Consider the following 20,672-nt stretch of genomic DNA (forward strand, 5'->3'; position numbering starts at 1 on the left):
AGGAAAGTGTAAAAAAATTTGCATTCAAGATCTCTTTCCTCCCTACTTGTCTTTAAATATACATCTTTAAAATGAGTGTTCTGATGGCTGATTTTACTAATGTAAGTTTTGTGCAACTAACAAAATGTCCCTAAGCTGTACGAGGTTAGGCAGAGGCCTTGGAAATGGTGCCAGGAAGGGACACCTAAGCCAGACATTTTCACAAGGGTTAGTTGATAGCAACAAAAACCTGACGAGCCTCTGCTCTTCACAAGCTCAGTCTACCAACATCTTCAAGGTTTTGTATATAAAGGTCTTCAGTTCATTAATTCATCTGACATATATTTACTAAGCGGTTACAGTCCTTAGGAGGAAATATACTGGACCTCCAGTGTAGTCTGACAGACAAGCATTTACTGTAGGGTTGACTCGTCTTAGGTTCCATCTATAGATAGTTGCTTAAGAAACTGAACAAACTCTATGGATTGGCTTCTAGCTAACATTGGGATATAACAAGCTGAGGTGGCTAGAGCACCCATGATCTAAATGGCCAAAAGAGGCAGCACAGGGCAGGGATTTTAGCTCAGAGGCTACTCAGAGCTCATTAGATTCAGAGAAAAATCTCTGGGTGGTAAAGAGGTGAGCTGTTATACCAGAATTTTTCTCTGTTGCATATAATCTGGGTTAGCATCTAGCTTGGTCCAAGCCTCTGATTTCATTACAATGGGATCTGTTATGCCCTGTTATCTGTCCCTTACCACCTTCCAATTCTCCCACCCTCAGTAGGTATTCCAACACAACTTTTCACAGATACAGATCATTTGGAGAGTTAGGAATACCTTTAAAATGGTTACATAGCAGAAAATTAGCATGCATAATCATTTATAAAGATCTACTGTTATATTCTAGGTACTTTCAAGCACTGTACTATATCTTTTATATTCATACCAACACTGTGAGGCACGTTTTCTTATTCCCACTTTATGGAGGAGGGAGCTGAGGCTCAGAGAGGGTGAGTATTTTGTCCAAGGTCAAATGGCTGCTCAAAGGCAGGCTAGGAGTCGGAACCCTGGGCAGTCTGACTCAGAAGCTCCTACCTACCCACCTATCATTCTGCTCAGTGGGTAGTGAACTCAGAATTATCCACCAGCCAACAAACTGAAGTCTCCTGAAACTAACCAAAGGATTTTAGTCAATTTATATGGATTTATTTGGATAATTTTAGCCTGATCACCTGATTTCTTTTGGGCAATAACTTGCAAATCCATGTTAAAGATTCCGTATCTCTACATGTTGCCAGAGACTCTTGGAGCCACTTCATATGTCTCCTATACCTGTTAATGTCATTTCTGTTAAGAATCAAAGGCCCTGTCCATTATAAATTCTCATTCTTTGAGGTTTATGACTATGCGGTAAAATTTTGCCCTGGGATGAAATTTTCCACATAAAAATTAAGCCCTGGAACTTGACCTTTAGAAAACAAGACAGTACATTTTAAGTAAGGTTGCTATGCTTAAAGTTGTGAATGAGGATTTTAAAAGAACACAAACTTTGTGTTCCTGCAGACTCAAAACATAGTAATAGTTTGTTTGATATGTGTGGACCTTACCCTATAGCATAGAATAATTTACTAACGTATTCTTGGTGCTTAGAGAACACAACACAGAGATGTGTTTATGTAGAAACATGAACGCTCTGCATGTGCTCCAACCACAGCGCTTGATATCCCATCATTTGGTAGAAATGTCCACAAATGTAAAATATGTGACACGATGGAGCTAGCAAGATAAGGTGGATTAAAAGTTTATTAAAATAATTAGTCTATATTGAACAGCCTTGAAATAGCTTCCTAATATGCAACAATACTCCCTGTATTAACAGACTTTGGAGTTTACCTCACACATTATCTATGCCACTACAGTAATTTTTTCCTCTAATGGGAAAAAAAAAAAGAATTACTTCTTTTTCTTCACTTATGGCAATATAGATTTTCATAATGGCTAAGCTACTCCTCCCAAGTGGGTTATATACCTTATAAAACTGCAGCTACTCTTCCAAGCCCCAGAAGAAAATGAAAGGCAGTATAAAGTTTTACCGTGGCTAAATTCAGGGGCCAGTTAGACCCAAGTTTGGGTTCCAGTCCTGCTATCTAACTGTGTCAGCTTGAGCTAAACCCATTTCCTCATCTTTAAAATGAGGCTAAGAATACCTAGATCATAGGGTGGTTGGGAGGATAAAATAAAATAACATATAACCTTTGCTACTCAAAGTGTGGACCAGTAGCATTAGCATCAGCATCACCTGGGAGCTGGTTAGAGAAGCAGGACCTTGGGCCCTGCCCCAGACCTAAATCAGAGCCTACATTTGAACCAAATCCCCAGGTGATTCAGCTGCACATCAAAGGTTCTTCTGAAACTTTGGTCTAATCCAAACTCCTCATTTGGATTAAATGAGCAAACCTGGGGCTCAGAGAATTTGTGGTTTGTGCATACCACACAGAGGAAATGAGAGTAGAACCCAGGTCTCCCATTTTGGGCCAAAGTGGTTGCTGCTCAACAATGACTTTAACAAATAGTACTCAGCATGTAAGTTTGTGTGCATACGTGTGTAAAATCATAATGCTGCCCTTCTGGGCTAAGGGCGGGGCCCAGTACCAAACAAGGCAGGTGCTCTTGCTGTCCTCCCACCTGTGCTGAGGGGCTGTTACTGATCCATTCATACCCTGTGGGAGAAGCAATAGGGGTTGACAGTGCTGTCAGGGCTCATGAGAATGGCAAAGCCAACCAACTTATGTTAACTGAGGCTCTGGTGTCAGAATATAATACTAGGATATTTGGCATTCTTCTTAAAAACTCCAGAAGTCCCTCAGGAATCCTGGATGCTATACGAGGTCTGACAATTAAGTTAGTGAACTTGCCACTGTGCGCTAACATTTGGCAGCACTGTACAAACAGCTTGGTAAGGTTTTATAACCTTGGTATATCAGTGTCTCACAGCTGTGTTCATGTCAACGTGTGGCCGTGTCTTGCTGAGTGGCGTTCATTATTGTTGTTGTATATTTTTGTGTGCCATCATGAGAATGTCTGAGCTTGAACTAGAGCAATGAACAAACATTCAATTTCTTGCTAAACTTGGCAAGAGTGGAAGTGCAATCAGGGACATGCTAGTCCAAGTTTATTGGGATAATGCCATGAAGAAAATGGCGGTATACAAATGGATCAAATGTTTTTCGGAGGGAAGAGAATGCGTCACTGATGAAGAGAGGTCAGGGTGACCATTAACAAACAGAATTGACAAAAACATTGCAAAAAATTCATCGAATTGTGTGTCAAAATTGTTGGCTGACTGTGAGAAGCATAGCCGACCAAGTAAAACATAGATAGAGAAACTGGAAAATCTTAATTGAAAATCTTGGCATGAAAAAGGTGTGTACAGAAATAGTCCTGAAGGAGCTCACAGATGAACACAAGAAAAGGAGAGTCAGAGTTTGCCAAGACCTTTTGAAGAGGTAAGATGATATTTTGGGCCATGTTATCACTGGTGATGAAACATGGGTGTACCAATACGACCCTGAAACAAAGCATCAAAGTGCACAATGGAAGTCAGCCAATTCTCTACGACTAAAAAAGTTCCATCAGTCCAAATCAAGAGTCAAAACGATGTTGCTAACCTTTTTTAACATCAGAGGGATTATTCATTATGAATTTGTACCAACTGGACAAACAGTTAACCAAGTTTACTATTTGGAAGTGCTGAAAAGGCTGCATGAAAAAGTCACATGAAAACGACCTGAACTTTTTGCCAGCAATTCATGGCTCTTGCATCATGACAATGCACCAGATCACACGGCACTGTCTGTGAGGGAGTTTTTAGCCAGTAAACAAATAACTGTATTGGAACACCCTCCCGACTCACCCGATCTGGCCCCCAGTGACTTCTTTCTTTACCTGAAGATAAAGGAAATATTGAAAGAAAGACATTTTGATGACATTCAGGACATCAAGGATAATACAATGACAGCTCTGATGGCCATTCCAGAAAAAAGAGTTCCAAAATTGCTTTGAAGGGTGGACTAGGCTCTGGAATCCATGCATAGCTTCCCAAGGGGAGTACTTCAAAGGTGACCATAGTGATATTCAGCAATGAGGTATGTCGCACTTTTTCTATGATGAGTTCACGAACTTAATTGCCATACCTCGTATGTTAAGAAAGAATTCTAATTTTACCTTCTGGAAAAATCTCAATTGCCATGAGCAGAGTCTTCTTAAAGACAGAATTATGAAGATGCTGTTGGTCTATCGCTATGAACGTGGCCCGGCTTTCTCATGTCCTCTCCGGCCTCCCTGCTCCCTGAGAGAACCAGACAATACGAAAGTAGAGTCCCGGCACTGGAGAGTTCTAGACACAGCTTTCCATTCAGTTGCATGTGTCCTACCAGTGGTCAGCTGCTGGCACCCCCCAAACTGTTTTCACTATCAACAGGGTTACTGATGGTGCCTACACAAAACTGACACGTCATCATCAAGGGGAAGCTCTTTAAAGGGGTCGTAGAAATGATCTACTGGAGGCCTTTTGTATTTCAGGTGAAATATAAAATCACACTGAATATATGAATATTTAAAATATTCAATGTGGCTACTCAGAAAAAATATTTCATTTGCTTTTCAAATATATTACATTTCTTGATTGCATCGAAAAGCTGGAAGGTTGAATAACTTTCATAAGTCATCCTATTTCTGGATAGACCATAAAAAATGAGGCTCTGGTGTTTATTACTTAGATTCTAGATACTATTATTCTAGTTCCAAGTTCTTAACCCCATAAAAACTAACTGCCCCTTGAGAGATATAAACTCCACTTTCATTAGCACTATTGTGCATTTTGGTACACATACATATGTGGCATCCTTATTTGGTGTGTGCTGTTGCCAAATTACTGAACAACACTGATTATTATTCTTGAAGATTCAAAAGCAGTGGTCCCTTTGCAATCACAAGCATTTCTTGGCTGATGTGACTGTGGAGGAAGGGTCATACTATCATCCCTGGAGCTTCTCATTGTCTTGCTTACAAATTCTACGATGTGTCCAGGTAGTTCTGAGACCTTTAGATTCCTGGCTTTGGTGAAAGCATTAATTTCTTCAAAAGTCAAGATAAAGTCACAGCACACCCCAGTTACTGTATCTGAGCTGAGCATATGCTAAGGCAAAGCACTACAAAAATCATAGGCTAAAAGCCCCAAATCACATCAGCTTATATAACTATATTCTGATTTCATCTTTGGCACTTTAAGACTAGCCTAGCACACATATGCTTTAAACACAAGAGGCACTACTCCTGGTATTGGATCACCTTTGAAAACATGAGGTGAATCCTCATTTATGTCAGTTTTCAGAGCTGAGCACTTACTATGTGCTGCTCACTGTGAGGGGACAGAGGATACAAAAAAATCCAGGAATGTCTTTGTCCATGATGTCTCCAGTTCATGTCCTCAGCAAGAGCTAATGAAATAGTGAGACTGGTACAACTCAGTGCAGTGCTCAGCAGAGACCTCGGAAAGAAGCAAGTGAATGAATGAATGAAAATAAATGAATGGGGGTCCTGTAGGAATGTATAGAAGGTATTCTTAACCTAAATAACAATGATAATAATAGCTAACACTTATATGGTACTTACTATGTGCCAGGCAGTATACCAAAGCAATTTACTCATCTAACTAAGCTTTACAAGTAGCATATGAGATGAGTACTACAAGGTCTGACATTTACGTCCACGAACTCATCCTAGGAAAAGTGCTACATATCTCATTGCTGAATATCACTATGGTCACCTTCAAAGCATTCCCCTTGGGAAGCTATGCACCAACGCCAGTGTCTAGTCCACCCTTCAAAGCAATTTTGGAACTCTTTTTCTGGAATGGCCATCAGAGCTGTCGTCGTATTACCCTTAATGTCCTGAATGTTATTCAAATGTCTTCTTTTCAATATTTCTTTCACCTTTGGGTAAAGAAAGAAGTCATTGGGGGCCAGAACAGGTGAGTCGGGAGGGTGTTCCAATACAGTTATTTGTTTACTGGCTAAAAACTCCCTCACAGACAGTGCCATGTGAGCTGGTGCATTGTCGTGATGCAAGAGCCATGAATTGTTGGCAAAAAGTTCAGGTCGTTTTCATGTGACTTTTCCATGCAGCCTTTTCAGCACTTCCAAATAGTAAACTTGGTTAACTGTTTGTCCAGTGGTACAAATTCATAATGAATAATCCCTCTGATATCAAAAAATGTTAGCAACATCATTGCAACAAGTTTGCGAACTTAATTGTCAGAACTTGTAGTTATTATCCGAATCTTACAGATAAGGAAACTGAGACACAGAGAGGTTTGCCTAATGTCATACAGCTAGTTAGTAGTGCCAGAACTTGAACCAGGAAATCTCACTCCAGAATCTACTACTAACCACTAACCAGGCTAACTCTAAATGTGGCGGGTCCAAGCATGACGCCTGAGCCAAATCCTATTTTTAGAAGGGCCTTGATCTACAAGACCCATTTAAAAGATGTATGAAATGAGTTAATTCTTTGAGACCAAGGCTCTTGGAAGGGCTGGAAGTACACAGAGTGTGTTAAACTTCACCATACAAGAAGGAAGTCTTCACATCTCAGGGAAGACAATATTGGAAGCAAACTTAATAATTGTACCATAGGGCAATTTTCCTTTATGTTAAACTGAATGTGTCCTCTGGCAAATTAAGGCTATTGTCTTTTATGCCTTTCCTTTTCTTGGGCTCGGAAAAGATGAAGTGGCTGGCTCTATACTGCTAGTATAAAAAGGTAAATAAAAATAAATATAAATATTTATAAAAATCAGATTTTTCCAGAAAAAAAGCACATTCTCCCTCTTTTTTCTATGTCTAATTTATTATGTCCATAATCCTTTCTTTTCTTTCAGACTCAAAATGTCCTTTCCATTTAGGGATTCATTGGATCCTATTCTAATACTAAAGATTATAATGTACCTGAAGGAACTGTTCAGTTTAATATCTTATTCATTTGTGAATTGAAAAAGTATTAAAACTAAAATGTAATTTTTAAGCACACTATGATATCAGATTTCTTTGCTTAAAATGAGGAGTCTTTCTACGTAGGCAATGATATCACCACATGGAAACATGAAGAATTTAGGTGCACATGAGGCCCTTGGTTAACCAGAAATAATGAAAATCAACTGAGCTTTATGAAGACAACTTGCCACTATAAAACTGGCAGAAACCAAAATGGTTGGTAGAGTTGGCACCCATTGATCAAATGGTCCAAGAGTGCCTTTTATGTGGATAAGGAGAAATATGGTCCTGTTTTGATTAAAAGTGACCTTAATCAAGTCTGCTATTCTCAACAATAAACACACAAATTAGGAAAGCAATAGAATACAGCAAAATAGAGTGGCAGTAATAAAAATGTTTGGAATTTTCACAGGAAGAAAGGTTTTCTGGCAGAAACTAACTTAATCACGGTTATACAAATAAAATTGATTTTTTAAAAATTTAAAGGGCCAGAAATGGTAATATCACAAATGGCTTTACAATTTTTTTCTTGTAATGTGCCTTACAGAAAAACTTTTCAACAATTGTCTATTACCATTTAATCCTCTTAGAAGCAGCTATAGCCTTACAAAATGTATTTCGTAAATAATGAGACTTGAAAATTGAAATTACTCCTTGATCCATGTGCTGCAGAATGGATGTTGTATTAGCAGGCATGAAAACAACATTAGTCTCATTGTGCATCTCATTCAGAGCTCCCGGATGACCAGTAATGTCAATGAGTAGTAATATTTTGAAAGGAATCTATTTTTCTAAGCAGTAGGTCTCAACAGGGGGCTTAAAATATTCAGTAAACCATGTTGTAAACAAATGTGCTGTCATCCATGCTTTGTTTTTCCATTTATAGAGGACAAATAGAATAGATTCAACATAATTCTTAATGGCTCTAGGATTTCCATAATGGTAAGTGAGCATTGGTTTCAACTTGAAGGCACTAGCTGCATTATTCCCTAACAAGAGAGTCAGCCTGTCCTTTGAAACTTTGAAGCCAGGCAATAACTTCTCTCTAGTTATCAAAGTCCTAGATGCCTTCTTCTTCCAACATAAGGCCGTTTCATCTACATTAAAAATCTGTTGTTTAGTGTAGCCACCTTCATTAATTATCTTAGATAGATCTTCTGTTGCAGCTTCTACATCAGTATTTGTTGCTTCACCTTGCACTTTTATGTTATGAAGATGGCTTCTTTCCTTAAACCTTATAAACCAATCTCTGCTAGTTTCAAACATTTCTTCTGCAGCTTCCTCACTTCTCTCAGCCTTCATAGAATTGAAGAAAGGGACTTGTTCTAGATTAGGATTCAGTTTCAGGGAATGTGATGGCTGGTTTGATCTTCTATCCAGACCACAAAGTTTTTCCATATCGGCAATAATGTTTTTGTTGTTGTTGCTGTTTTTAATATATATCATTCATCTATTCACTGGAATAGCTACTTTTAATTTCCTTCAAGAACTTTTCCTTTGCATTTACAACTTGGCTAACTAGCACAACAGGCCTAGTTTTTGGCGAATTTCTGCTTTCAACATGCCTTCCTCCCTAAGCTTAATCATTTCTAGCTTTTCATTTAAAGTAACAGATGTGCTACTCTTCCTTTTACTTAAACACTTAGAGGCCATTGTAGAGTTATTAATTGGCTTAATTTCAATACTTTGTGTCTCAGGGAATAGGTAGGCCTGGGGGGGGGGGGTAGAGAGAGAGAGAGAGAGAGAGAGAGAGAGAGAGAAATATTGCCATCTATGGAGCAATGAGAATACACACAACATTTATCGACTAAGTTTGCCATCTTATATTGCCATGGTTTGTGGCAACCCAAAACAATTACAATAGTAACATCAAAGATCAATGATCACAAATCCCCATAACAAATATAATAAAGAAATTTTAAGTATTGCGAAAATTACCAGAATGTGAAACAGAGACACAAAGTGAGTAAGTTGCTATTGGAAAAATAGACTGCCAATAGACTCGCTCAAAACAGGATTGTCACAAACCTTCAATTTGTAAAAAACAATATCTGTGAAGCACAATAAACGAAGTGAAGTAAAGCAAGGTATAACTATAGTGTGTTTGAAATTTATCATATTTGAAATATAATATGGGAGATTAACTTCCAGAATAGTGAGTAAAGAGCTACATGGACCCACTCGCCAGGAAAAAATCATTATTAAAAAATAACCATTTAGGGTTCTAGGATCCAACATGGTAGAGTAGATAACTGCAGTGTTTGCCTCCTCCCATGAAGACATTAAAATTACAATTAAATTATAGAACAATCAACCATCTGAAGTCTAGCTGAACATATGTTTTATAATTAAAAACATAAAGAAACCACAACAAAACTGGTAGGAGGATCGGAGACACTGAATGGCCTGACCCCAAACCTGTGTGTGCCAGTTGAGAATCAGGAGAATCAGAAGGGATATCTCAGCTGTAGAGATTCCCCCTGGAGGAGCGAGGGACCCCAGCCTTCCCAGACCAGAATACTGGTGCCAGGAACAGGAGCCCCTACAACATCTGGCTGTGAAAAACAGTAGGGATTCCGACCATTGGAGTGTGCTGGAAGGCTGCAGGAAACCCATACATCCTCTTAAAGGGCCTGTGCACAGACTTACTCACTTGCAGGTACTTGCCCTGGGCTCTGGCAGAGGGACAGTGACTCAGGGTGGGGGGAGGTCATCAGAAACATGGGGAGAGACTGGGTTGTGTGGCTTTGTGGCAAAGGATAGAGGGACAGTCGCCATTTATCCAGTGTGGGGGTCCTTCTCTTGTGCAGCTGGCAGGCAGGCACCATCTTTCCTGTGTTGAGCCCTCCTTCCATGCCCATGGCCAAATCTGAATCAGAATTGGTCTGGTGAATTTCACTCACTCCACCCTGGTGACTCCCTGGGACCCCACCCTACCCAACTTGCCCAATGCTGGAGGCACTTTCTTGGTGAGCAGCCAGCCTGCCCCTAGTTGAACCCTTTCTTGGACAATTATTGGGGGTCGGTGGGTCCCAAGTGGGTGGCAAATGGGGCCTCCGTATGCTCTGAGATTTCTGCTGAGTAGCTCCAGGCTCAGTACTGGCACCAAACCAGAATCTACATTAACCTGGTGAAAATACTCGTCCCACTTTGGTGACTCCCTGAGACCCCGCCTCACCCAATACCACAACGAGGCTTTTTCAGTGGCGGAACCTTATGAGAGCCAACAGGTGGCAGTAGGCCTTGAAGTGTCCTGGCTTTTTGCCCAGTACTGGTGGCAACTGTCTTCAGTTAACAGTGTGACCACTTCCACATACCTCCAAGTTTAGCACAGGCAGCAATCAACCATAGATCACTTTGTAGCTTCTACCAAGTAGTCCTTGGTCAGTTACAAGCAATGGGTGACCTAGACCTGTAAGAGAAGCCCTCCCAAAAGGCCCCAGAACCAACATATTTGGAGGTTAGCTTCAGACCACAGCAGAGCACCACCCAATTAGCCCCACAAGTGTCACATCAAAAGGGTGGTCTCAACCGGCACCAGAGCCCACTAGGGCAAATCCCACTCCACAGGGTAAGCCCCCCTCCCCACAGTAGTCTGTAAGTTGTGGACGTGGCCAAACCCCACAGACAGTTAGCCTGAGAGTCAATCCCACCTACTGACATGCCAATTGCAAGGCTCAACTATAACAGGAGGGAACACACAACCCATTTAAGAGAGAGAGCTGGAGTACCTGGCACAGGTGGTCAGGGAAACTGTGCTATGGGGCTCCACAGGGCACTTACTATATAAGGCCACACAGCCAAGACTAGGAGACATAGCAGATCTATCAAATACTTAGAAACAAACACAGAGAGGCAGCCAAAATGGGGAGACAAAGAAACATGTTCCAAATGAGAGAACAGGAGAAAACCTCAGAAAAAAACAATAAACAAAATGGAGGCAAGCAACTTACCAAATACAGAGTTAAAAACAATGGCTATAAGGATGCTCAAGGAACTTAGTGAGAACTTCAACAAAGGGATTTCAAGCATAAAAGAGGACATAGAAACCATAAAAAAGAACCAGTCAGAAGTGAAGAATACAATAACTGAAATGAAGAATGCACTAGAAAGTATCACCAGCAGACTAGATGAAGCAGAGGATTGAATCAGTGATTTGGAAGACAAGGTAGCAGAAAACACCCAATCAGAACAGCAAAAAGAAAAAAGAATAAAATATGAAGATAGTTTAAGAGACCTCTGGGACAACATCAAGTGTAACAACATTTGCATCATAGGTTACCAGAAAAAGACAAGAGAGAGCACAAAGGATTGAGAACCTATTTGAAGACGTAATGACTGAAAACATTCCTAACCTGGTGAAGGAAATGGATATACAAGCTCAGGAAGTGCAGTGAGTCCCAAACAAGAAGAACCCAAAGAGGCCCACACCAAGACATATTATAATTAAAATGGCAAAGGTAAAGACAAAGAGAGAATCCTAAAAGCATCAAGAGAAAAGCAACTAATTACTTATAGAGGAGCTCTCATAAGATTGTCAATTGATTTCTGAACAGAAACATTACATGCAAGAAGAGAGTACCAGGAAATATTCAAAGTGATCAAAAGTCAGTACCTAAAACCAAGGGTACTCTACCCCGCAAGGCTATCATTTAAAACCCTAGAACAGATAAAGAGCTTCCCAGAGAAGAAAAAGCTAAAGGAATTCATCACCACCAAACCAGTATTACAAGGGTTAGAGGGACTTCTTTAAGACAAATATATATATATATTTGTATACATATATATGTATATATATGTACATATATATGTATATATGTATATATACACACACATTTATATATATATGTATATATATGAATAATAAAATGGCAATAACTACATATCTATCAACAGTTACTTTCAATGTAAATGGATTAAATACTCCAATAAAAAAGCACATGGTGGCTGAATGATAAGAAAACAAAACCCTTACATATGCTGACTACAAGAGACTCAGTTCAGATTGAAAGACACACAGACTAGAAAGTAAAGGGATGGAGAAAGATATTTCATGAAAATGGAAACAACCAGACAAAAAAGCTGAGGTAGAAATACTTATACCAGACAAAATAGACTTTAAAACAAACGTTATAACAAGAGAAACACTACTTCAAGAGGATGTGTGCATCCATATGTTCATTGCAGCATTGTTTAAAATGGCCAAGATGTGGAGGCAGCCTGGGTGTCTGTCGATGGATGAATGCTTAAAGAGTAGGTGATACATACAAGTATATACAATGGCATATTGCTCAGCTATGGAAGGGAATGGGTTCTGGTCATCTGTGGAGGCATGTATGGACCTGGAGGGTATTGTGTTCAGTAGATTGTCAGACAGAAAAAGACAGATGCAATGTAATTTCACTTACATGTGGAATCTAAAGAACAAAATAAGCAGAAACAAACTCATAGATACAGACAACATTTTGATGGTTGCCAGATGGTAAGGGAATTGGGGGACAGGGTGAAAAAGGTGAAGGGATTAAGAAATACAAATAGGTAGTTACAAAATAGTCATGAAGATGTAAAGCATAGGGAATATAGGCAATACTATGGTAATAACTATGTATAGTGCCAGGTGGGTAGTAGACTAGTCAGGGGGATCACATCTTAAATTATATAAATGTCTAATCACTGTGCTGGACACCTAAAATTAATATAAAATATTGAATGTCAACTGTAATTGAAAAATTTAAAAAGGGCTGGGGAAAGGTGAAGGGGAACAAGAGGCCCAAATTTCCAGGTATAAAACAAATAAGTTATGGGGATGTACTCTCAGCAGAGGGAATACAGTCAATAATATTGTGATAGCATGGTACGAAGTCAGATGGTTGCTGCACTTATCATAGTGATCACTTCTTTGGATATATAAATGTTGAATAACTATAGCGTACACCTGAAACTAATACTGTGTTTCCCGAAAATAAAACCTAGCCGGACAATCAGCTCTAACGCATCTTTTGGAGCAAAAATTAATATAAGACCCGGTGTATAGTATCTTATATATTACATTACATTACATTACATTACATTACATTACATTACATTACATTACATTACATTATATTAAAGACCCTGTCTTATATTACAGTAAAATAAGACCAGGTCTTATATTAATTTTTGCTCCAAAAGATGTATTAGAGGTAGGTGATTGTTCGGCTAGGTCTTATTTTGGGGGAAATGCGGTATAATGTTGCATGTTAGCTATATTTTATATAAAAATCTTTTTAAAAATCATCATTTAAAATCTCTGAAAATTATCTAAAGGGTGTACAGAAAACTAAGAAATATTTAGGAGTAAACTAAACCTAAAGCAAGAAGAAGGAGGGAAATAAAGATTAGAGCAGAAAATAATTAAATATAAAACAGAAAAATAGAAAAAAATGAACCAAACCAAAATTTAGTTTTTTGAAAAGATCAACAAAATTGACAAACCTTTAGTTGACAGACAAAGAAAAAAAGACTCAAATTATTAAAATCAGGAATGAAGGAGGCGACATCAGTACCAATCTTGCAAATATAAAAAGGATTATAATGGAATAACATGGACAACTGTAAGCCAACAAATTAGATAACTTTGATAAAATGGAACATTCGTGGAAAGGCACTATCAAAACTGACTCAAGAATAAATAGAAAACCTGAATAGACTTATAACAAGAGATTGAATTAGTAATTTTATAACTTCCAATAAAGAAAAGCACAGGCCCAAATGGCTTTATTGGTGAATTTACCAAACATTTAAAGAATAAATACTAATTCTTCACAAATTCTTCCAAAAATAATAAAAGGAGAGGAAACTTCACAATACTTACACTTACCCTGATAACAAAACCAGATAAAGACATCATAAGAACAGAAAATTATGGACCAATATATCTTATGAAATTACATGCAAATATCCTCAACCAAATACTAGGAAACCGAATCCAGCAATATATAAAAAAGATTATGCATCATGACCAACTGGGATTTATTCTAGGAGAGCAAGGTGGTTTAACATCTAACAATCAATAAAGTAACACACCATGTCAATATAAGAAAAGCCAAAAACCACGTGATCATCTCAAAAGATTCAGAGAAAATATTTGATAAAAGTCCGACACACTTTTATCATAAAAACACTCAACAAACTAGGAATAGAAGGGCATCTAGAAAAAGACCCACAGCTAACACCATACCTAATAGTAAAAGTTGGTTTTCTAATTAAGATCAGGAGTAAGATAAGGACCCCCATTCTTTCCATTTCTATTCAACATTTTAATGTATGTTCTAGCCAGGGAAATTAAACAACAAAAAGAAATAAAAGGCATCAAGATTGAAAAGAAGTCAAGCCATCTGTATTCACAGAGGACATGATCTTGTACATAGAAAATCCTAAGGAATCCACTAAAAGACTATTAAAATCCACTAAGAAACAAGTCCATCAAAATTGCAGGATATAAGCTCAATAGACAAAAGCCAACATATTTCTATTCACTAGCAATAAACAACTCAAAAATGATATTAAAAGACAATTCAATTTTCAATAGTATCAAAAAGAAGAAAATACTTAGGAATAAATTTAACAAAATAAGTGCAAAACTTAAATTCTTCCAATTGCAAAACATCATTGAAAAAATTAAAGAACACCCAAATAAATGGAATAGCCCCCCACGGCTCATGGATTGGAAGTAAGGTACTTCACAAATTGGTCTACAAATTTAACATAATCCCTATCAAATTCCCAGTTGTTTTTTTAAAAAGAAATAGAAAAATTATCCTAAAATTTATATGGAAAAACTATCCTAAAATTCATATGGAAATTCAAGGAACCCAGAATAGCCAAAAGAAGTAATCAAATAGTGTGGTACTGACATGAGGCTAATTATTATCAATGGAATAGAATTGAGAATCCAGAAAGAAACCCTCACATTTACTGTCAGTGCCTTTTAAATATTTTTTCAAACACTTTAATGTGAACATTTACTGTCAGTACATTTTTGACCAAAGTGCCATGACCAATCATTGAGGAAGAAGAGTCTTTTTCAACAAACGATAATGGGACAACTGCATATCCACATATAAAAAATGAAGCTGGACCTCTTCCTTATACCATGCACAAAAATTAACTCAAAATGGATTAGGGATGTAAATGTGAGAACTAAAATTATAAAAGTCTTGGAAGAAAACAGAGGAGTAAATTTTTGTGATTTTTAATTAGGCAAAGCCTTCTTAGTTATCCCACAAAAAGCACAAGCAACAAAAGAAAAATAGGTATATTGGATTTTATCAAAATTAATTATTTTTGTGCTTCAAAGGACACTATCAAGGAAAAGTGAAAAGACAACTCACAGAATGAGAGAAAATTTTTATAAATTATATACCTGATAAGAGACTTGTATCTAAAAAATATAAAGAACATTTACTGCTCAATAAAAAAAAATTTAAAAATGGGCAAAAGATCTTCATAGACAGCTCTCCAAAGAAGATACGTAAATGGCCAAAAAGCACATGAAAAGATGATCAGCATCATTAGCCATCAGGGAAATGAAAATCAATACCACAATGAGATTCCACTTCACACAATGAAGGATGACTATAATCAAAAGACCAATAACCTAGTGTTGGTGAGAGCATGGAAAAATGAAAACCCTCATACACTGCTGATGGGAATGTGTAATGGTGCAGTTGTTGTCTGGTAGTTCCTCACAAAGTTAAATATACAGTTACTACATGACCTGGCAATCCTACGCAAGAGAAATGAAAACACATTCCCACACAAAAACTTGTACACAAATGTTCCCAGGAGTAATATTCATAATAGTCAAAAAGTTGAAACAACTCAAATATTCAACAGGTGAATGAATAAACAAAATGTGGTATATCCATAGAATAGAATATTACTCAGCCATAAAAAGAAATGAAATACGGATACTTGCTATCACATAGGTAAACTTGAAAACATCATGCTAAGTGAAAGAAACTGCACAAAAGACCACATACTATGTTATTCATTTATGTAAAATGTCCAAAATAGGCAAATCTATAGAGACGAACAGTAGATTAGTGGTTGTCCACAGCTACCGTGTTTCCCCGAAAACAAGACCTAGCCGGGCAATCGGCTCTAATGCGTCTTTTGGAGCAAAAATTTTTATAAGACCCGGTATCATATCATATCATATCATATCATATCATATCATATCATATCATGTCATATATCATATCATATCATATTATACCTGGTCTTATGTTATAGTAAAATAAGACCTGGTATTATATTATGTTATATTATATTATATTAGACCCGGTCTTATATTATCATAAAATAAGACCAGGTCTTATATTAATATTTGCTCCAAAAGATGCATTAGAGCTGATTGTCTGGCTCGGTCTTATTTTTGGGGAAACATGTAGGAGCTTGGGAGAAAATGGGGATAACTATTAATGGGTACAAAGTTTCTTTTTGGAATGACAAAAATGTTCTAAATTTAGATCATGGTGATGGTTGCACAACTCTGTGAATATACAAAAACCTACTGAATTGTACACTATATTTTAAAAGGGAAGAATTGTATGTTATATGAATTATATCTCAATAAAGCTGGTACAATATAAAGCACTGTGAAATGAAATTGCTTTATGATAAAAACAATAAATTTCAATGATGCTTATAATTTTTGTATTTCCAGCTTTAATAATCAATGAGCTTGTTTTTATAATATTTGTTTTGTGCTATTGTTTGTAAGCACCTTTCTAGCTGTATATGTATATGATCTTTATTCTGAATAAATATAAAATTAACCTGAATATAATTATAAATATATTTTTCATTTTTAACATAAAATTTTGAAAAACCAGAAACATCTTTCAGAATAATGAAGCATAGATCTGTGCAAGACTATATTGGGATAAATTTGCAAAGTGATTATAATTTTTTTAATCTCCTCACTAGTATTTCAACATTAGTGTTCTTTTGTTAACCAGTGGTTCATAATGGGTATAAATTAAACAATGTTGCTTAGAATAAGGACAAGTTGAAACTGTAGTGGTCAGAATCACTATGTGGCTGGTAATGTCATCTGAGTGGCAGATTGACAGAGGGACTGAGCAAAGAGCCACCTTCTTTAAGCTCTGCTCCTACCAGGCGAGCTCACAGTCATGCTGCCTCTAAGAGGGGAGCTGCTCCTCACAGCACCTCTCTAGAAACACAGACTCTCTCTAGGACCCCGAGACACACGGTGTGTAGAGTGTAGGTATAAGTGTGCACATATGAATAAATGCAAATGCTAAATGAGGATGGTGATAGAAAATTATGATACAAGAAAATTTGGAAGGAAAAGAAAAATTTAAAAAGACTGCCAATGCTCCCATTCCCACACTTCTCAGCACCCTCTCCTCCATTCCTAAGCTGCAGGTCAGACCCTTAGGAGCAGGCAGAGCTTCCCTGCAGTGAACAATCATAGAGCATCTCCTATGTAGCCACCACTGTGCAAAGCTCTGCGAAAAAAGAAGAGAAATCCATGGCCAAGTCAGCTTGGAAACACCTCACAGTCTTGCTGGGGAAACAAGACTGAACCCCCCAAAACGGCAATTAGAATATTTTAAACTAATATTATTTTGCAAATGGCCCTTAATAAATTAAAAAATACTTCTACATGTAGACTCTCATTTGATATAATCAAATTTTAAAACATGAGAGTCAGACAATAAATTCATAGAACCTGAATCACTTCACCAGGTTTTGGCTTCCGTCTACACCCCATTTGGGATCCATGACTTACAGGAGAAAGTACAAATTCTTTCTAAACTATTTATAGATTATAAATTTTATTTTTTCCATGTCTCTGTTTCTCATTTTGAATTTCTTAGAGTTAAATGTAAGATTGAAACATTCATTATCCTGCCTTGGAAAAAATCATACCTACACTCTTTGTTGCGTAAGATTTTTTCTTAAAAGGATTAAAATCCTGATTGACTACCTATTGCCAAGCCTAACAAGTTTATAAGTTATAATATTTTCTGTACACTCTTCCAAATAATGTTCATTTTTTTAGCCTACAGCATATCTTTCCACATAGCTAAGACAGACAGATCATTCACTTCCCTAATCATGATGTTACCATTTTTTCTGGCCTTCAGAGAGAAGGGAAGCTGTATAGTGTTTTTCAAGCCCTGAGTCACAATCCATTAGGGCAGTCAGTGCAGTAGACTCCAACAGAATACAGAATAGAATGGAAAATATCAGAGAGCAAATAGAAAGGACTTATCCTTACTGTGAGAAGGTTTATTTGGGCTCTGCATGTATGGGTCTGTATTTGCAGTGGGTTGTGATATAAGATGTATTTCTCACTGTAGGTCATGGTTAAAAGTTTGAAAAGCACTGGTTAAATAAGTAATGACTATTCAATATTTCAGTATTTCCCATTATACAAGGTAAATCATCTTCTTTCAAAAACTCCATTCTTTATCGGGAACATACTAGCAATAACTAAGGTCTTTTTAAGGTTTGTGATTATAGTTCGGAAGACTAACATATGCATACCTTCCAGTTGAAGGTTTTGGGCTAGAACCTGATCCACTACCTGAAAATTATGTGATGCTGGATTCATCACATAAACTTCCTCAGCCTCCATTTCCTCATCATCACCCCTAAATGCCCTAAGAGTGTCATAAAGATCAAATAAAACAAGATGTGTGTAAGTGGCATACAATAATAAAAAATGCATTGTTTTTCATTGGTCTCATTTGCAAGTGACAGTTGAGTTCTATATTGGCTCAATTGCTCACAGTCTTTTAATTCAACTCTGCATACATTCTTTAGAGCAGTGGTTCACACTGGCTGCAGATTTTATCACCTGGGTATTTTACAAATATCAATGCCTAGGTCTCATCTTAGACTGACAAAATCAGAAGCCTCAGAGGTAGACTTAGGCATTTGGAATTTTTAAAGCTGTCAAGGTGATTTTAGTGTGTAGCAGGGTTAAGAATCACTGTCTTAGACGGGGTTATTGCTGTATTTTCTTTATTTTAAAAATTCTGTCTGCGGTGTTCCTCTCTATATAGATACAGACAGACAGGCATGCAACCACACATCTTTTAGGAGTGCATTCTTTCATATTGCAGCTGATTTCAGAAAGAAACAAAAAGCTAGGGCTGATTTACTTCACTTCTTCATTTCTATTCTAATTGCCCAGTGACATTAAATGTGAAACTCAAAATCTTTGACACCAAGCCAGTTTCTATAATAACTCTTTAGTTTAGATAAATTATTACTTTGGATATTCTCAAGGAAATCCCTAAAGAGTTTTTATTTATATGGAATTATTTTCATTGTTGAGAGAGAAGTGAAGTGAAATTCTACAGTGGGCAAAAAGAGCACAAAATTTGAATTGTCGTTTTTCTTCTGGGTACTTTAATTGTTCAAAGACAATAAGGCAGCCCCACAACTCCTTATGCAAAGGCAACTAAAACTCATACATGATTACTGGGTCAGGGCCCTTTCTTTGCTCCTTTTTATTCATACTTAAATAAATATCTAAAAAAGAAAAGTACTAAGAATTTGAGTGAGAAGACAAGCACCAGCCTCAAGGTTACCAACTCATTCTGCTCTGTTTTTTCTTTTGCATTTGATAATAATGAGACCTCCGGATTAAAATAATAAATTGGTCTTTCAAATTAGTTTTACATATAAGATGCTTTATACATTTAAAAACTCAAAAGTAGACTCGACCTCCAGTGCAAGTGATCAGAAGGTACCTCCTGAACTTTTAATGTGTTTGCAGGTCTGGTGGATACAGAAAGGATTAGTCACAGGTAGGATTTCCTTGGGTCTAAAGGCTAATCATGTATGTCAAACAAGACAGTGCCTTGTCAGCCAGACTTTCATGATGGATTAAATTGTTTGTAGAGATTATAAATGCTGTAGGTTTTAAGATGAAAATAAATCAGGGAGGTCTGTGGTGGTCGAGGAGGTGTTGTGGCAGAGGTGGCCTTTGGGAAGGTTGGATGTTCCAGGGACATGTAAATTCTGAATGCACAATTCAGAGCATACAAGAAGTGGTATGTCCACACATGTGATGTTTCAGATTCAGGGTCATTTTGATTTCCTGCTACACACAAGTGGGTTCTCAACACACATACATGCATGCGTGTGCATGTACACAGACACACACACACGCACGCGCGCGCGCGCACACACACACACACACACACACACACACACACACTTATGCTCTCAGTACCTGTCTGGTGTCTTTCTTCATTTTCTTTATAGTTTATCCTCGTAGGAAAGGTCCAGCACCTGAAGTAGTTAGGGGTTTTCTCCTCTATCTCCCATTCCTTTTGCTCATTTACTCCCATTCACAACTTCACCTCACATCACCTGGGCTTCCCTTACTTCTCAAGGCACCTTTTCCTTTTTTCCTACACCCCTCTCCTCCTTTCTTTGAGTTTATTCTCTCCATTTTGACTTCTTTCTTTCTTTCTATCTTCTCTATGTGAAGTCTGATCAATACCTGCAATCTAAGTATGGTTATGGTTGAGGCAACCCTGGATGTAGCGATGCTGCATGGGGGAAGACAGACCAAGGTGAGGCTAGAAGCAGCTGCAGGAGTAACAGA

General features: G+C 37.5%; 1 protein-coding gene across 13 annotated transcripts in view; it reads right to left on the bottom strand.

Annotated features, from left to right (window-relative positions):
• LDLRAD4 (low density lipoprotein receptor class A domain containing 4) overlaps positions 1–20,672 on the bottom strand; it is a 612,879-nt gene that overhangs the window by 52,939 nt on the left and 539,268 nt on the right. The window contains exon 1 of one of the 13 annotated variants that reach the window (XM_019718705.3): positions 1–3,628. This exon is cut by the window's left edge and continues 2,279 nt beyond it. The exons of the other annotated variants lie outside the window; for them this stretch is intronic. The gene's annotated coding sequence lies outside the window, so the exon portion shown is untranslated. Of the gene's footprint in view, positions 3,629–20,672 lie in introns of those variants that run through there. 13 annotated transcript variants of the gene reach the window in all.

Source organism: Rhinolophus sinicus, chromosome 4 (assembly GCF_057876585.1).
Source record: "Rhinolophus sinicus isolate RSI-liver-muscle chromosome 4, RSI-T2T, whole genome shotgun sequence".
NCBI lineage: Eukaryota > Metazoa > Chordata > Mammalia > Chiroptera > Rhinolophidae > Rhinolophus > Rhinolophus sinicus.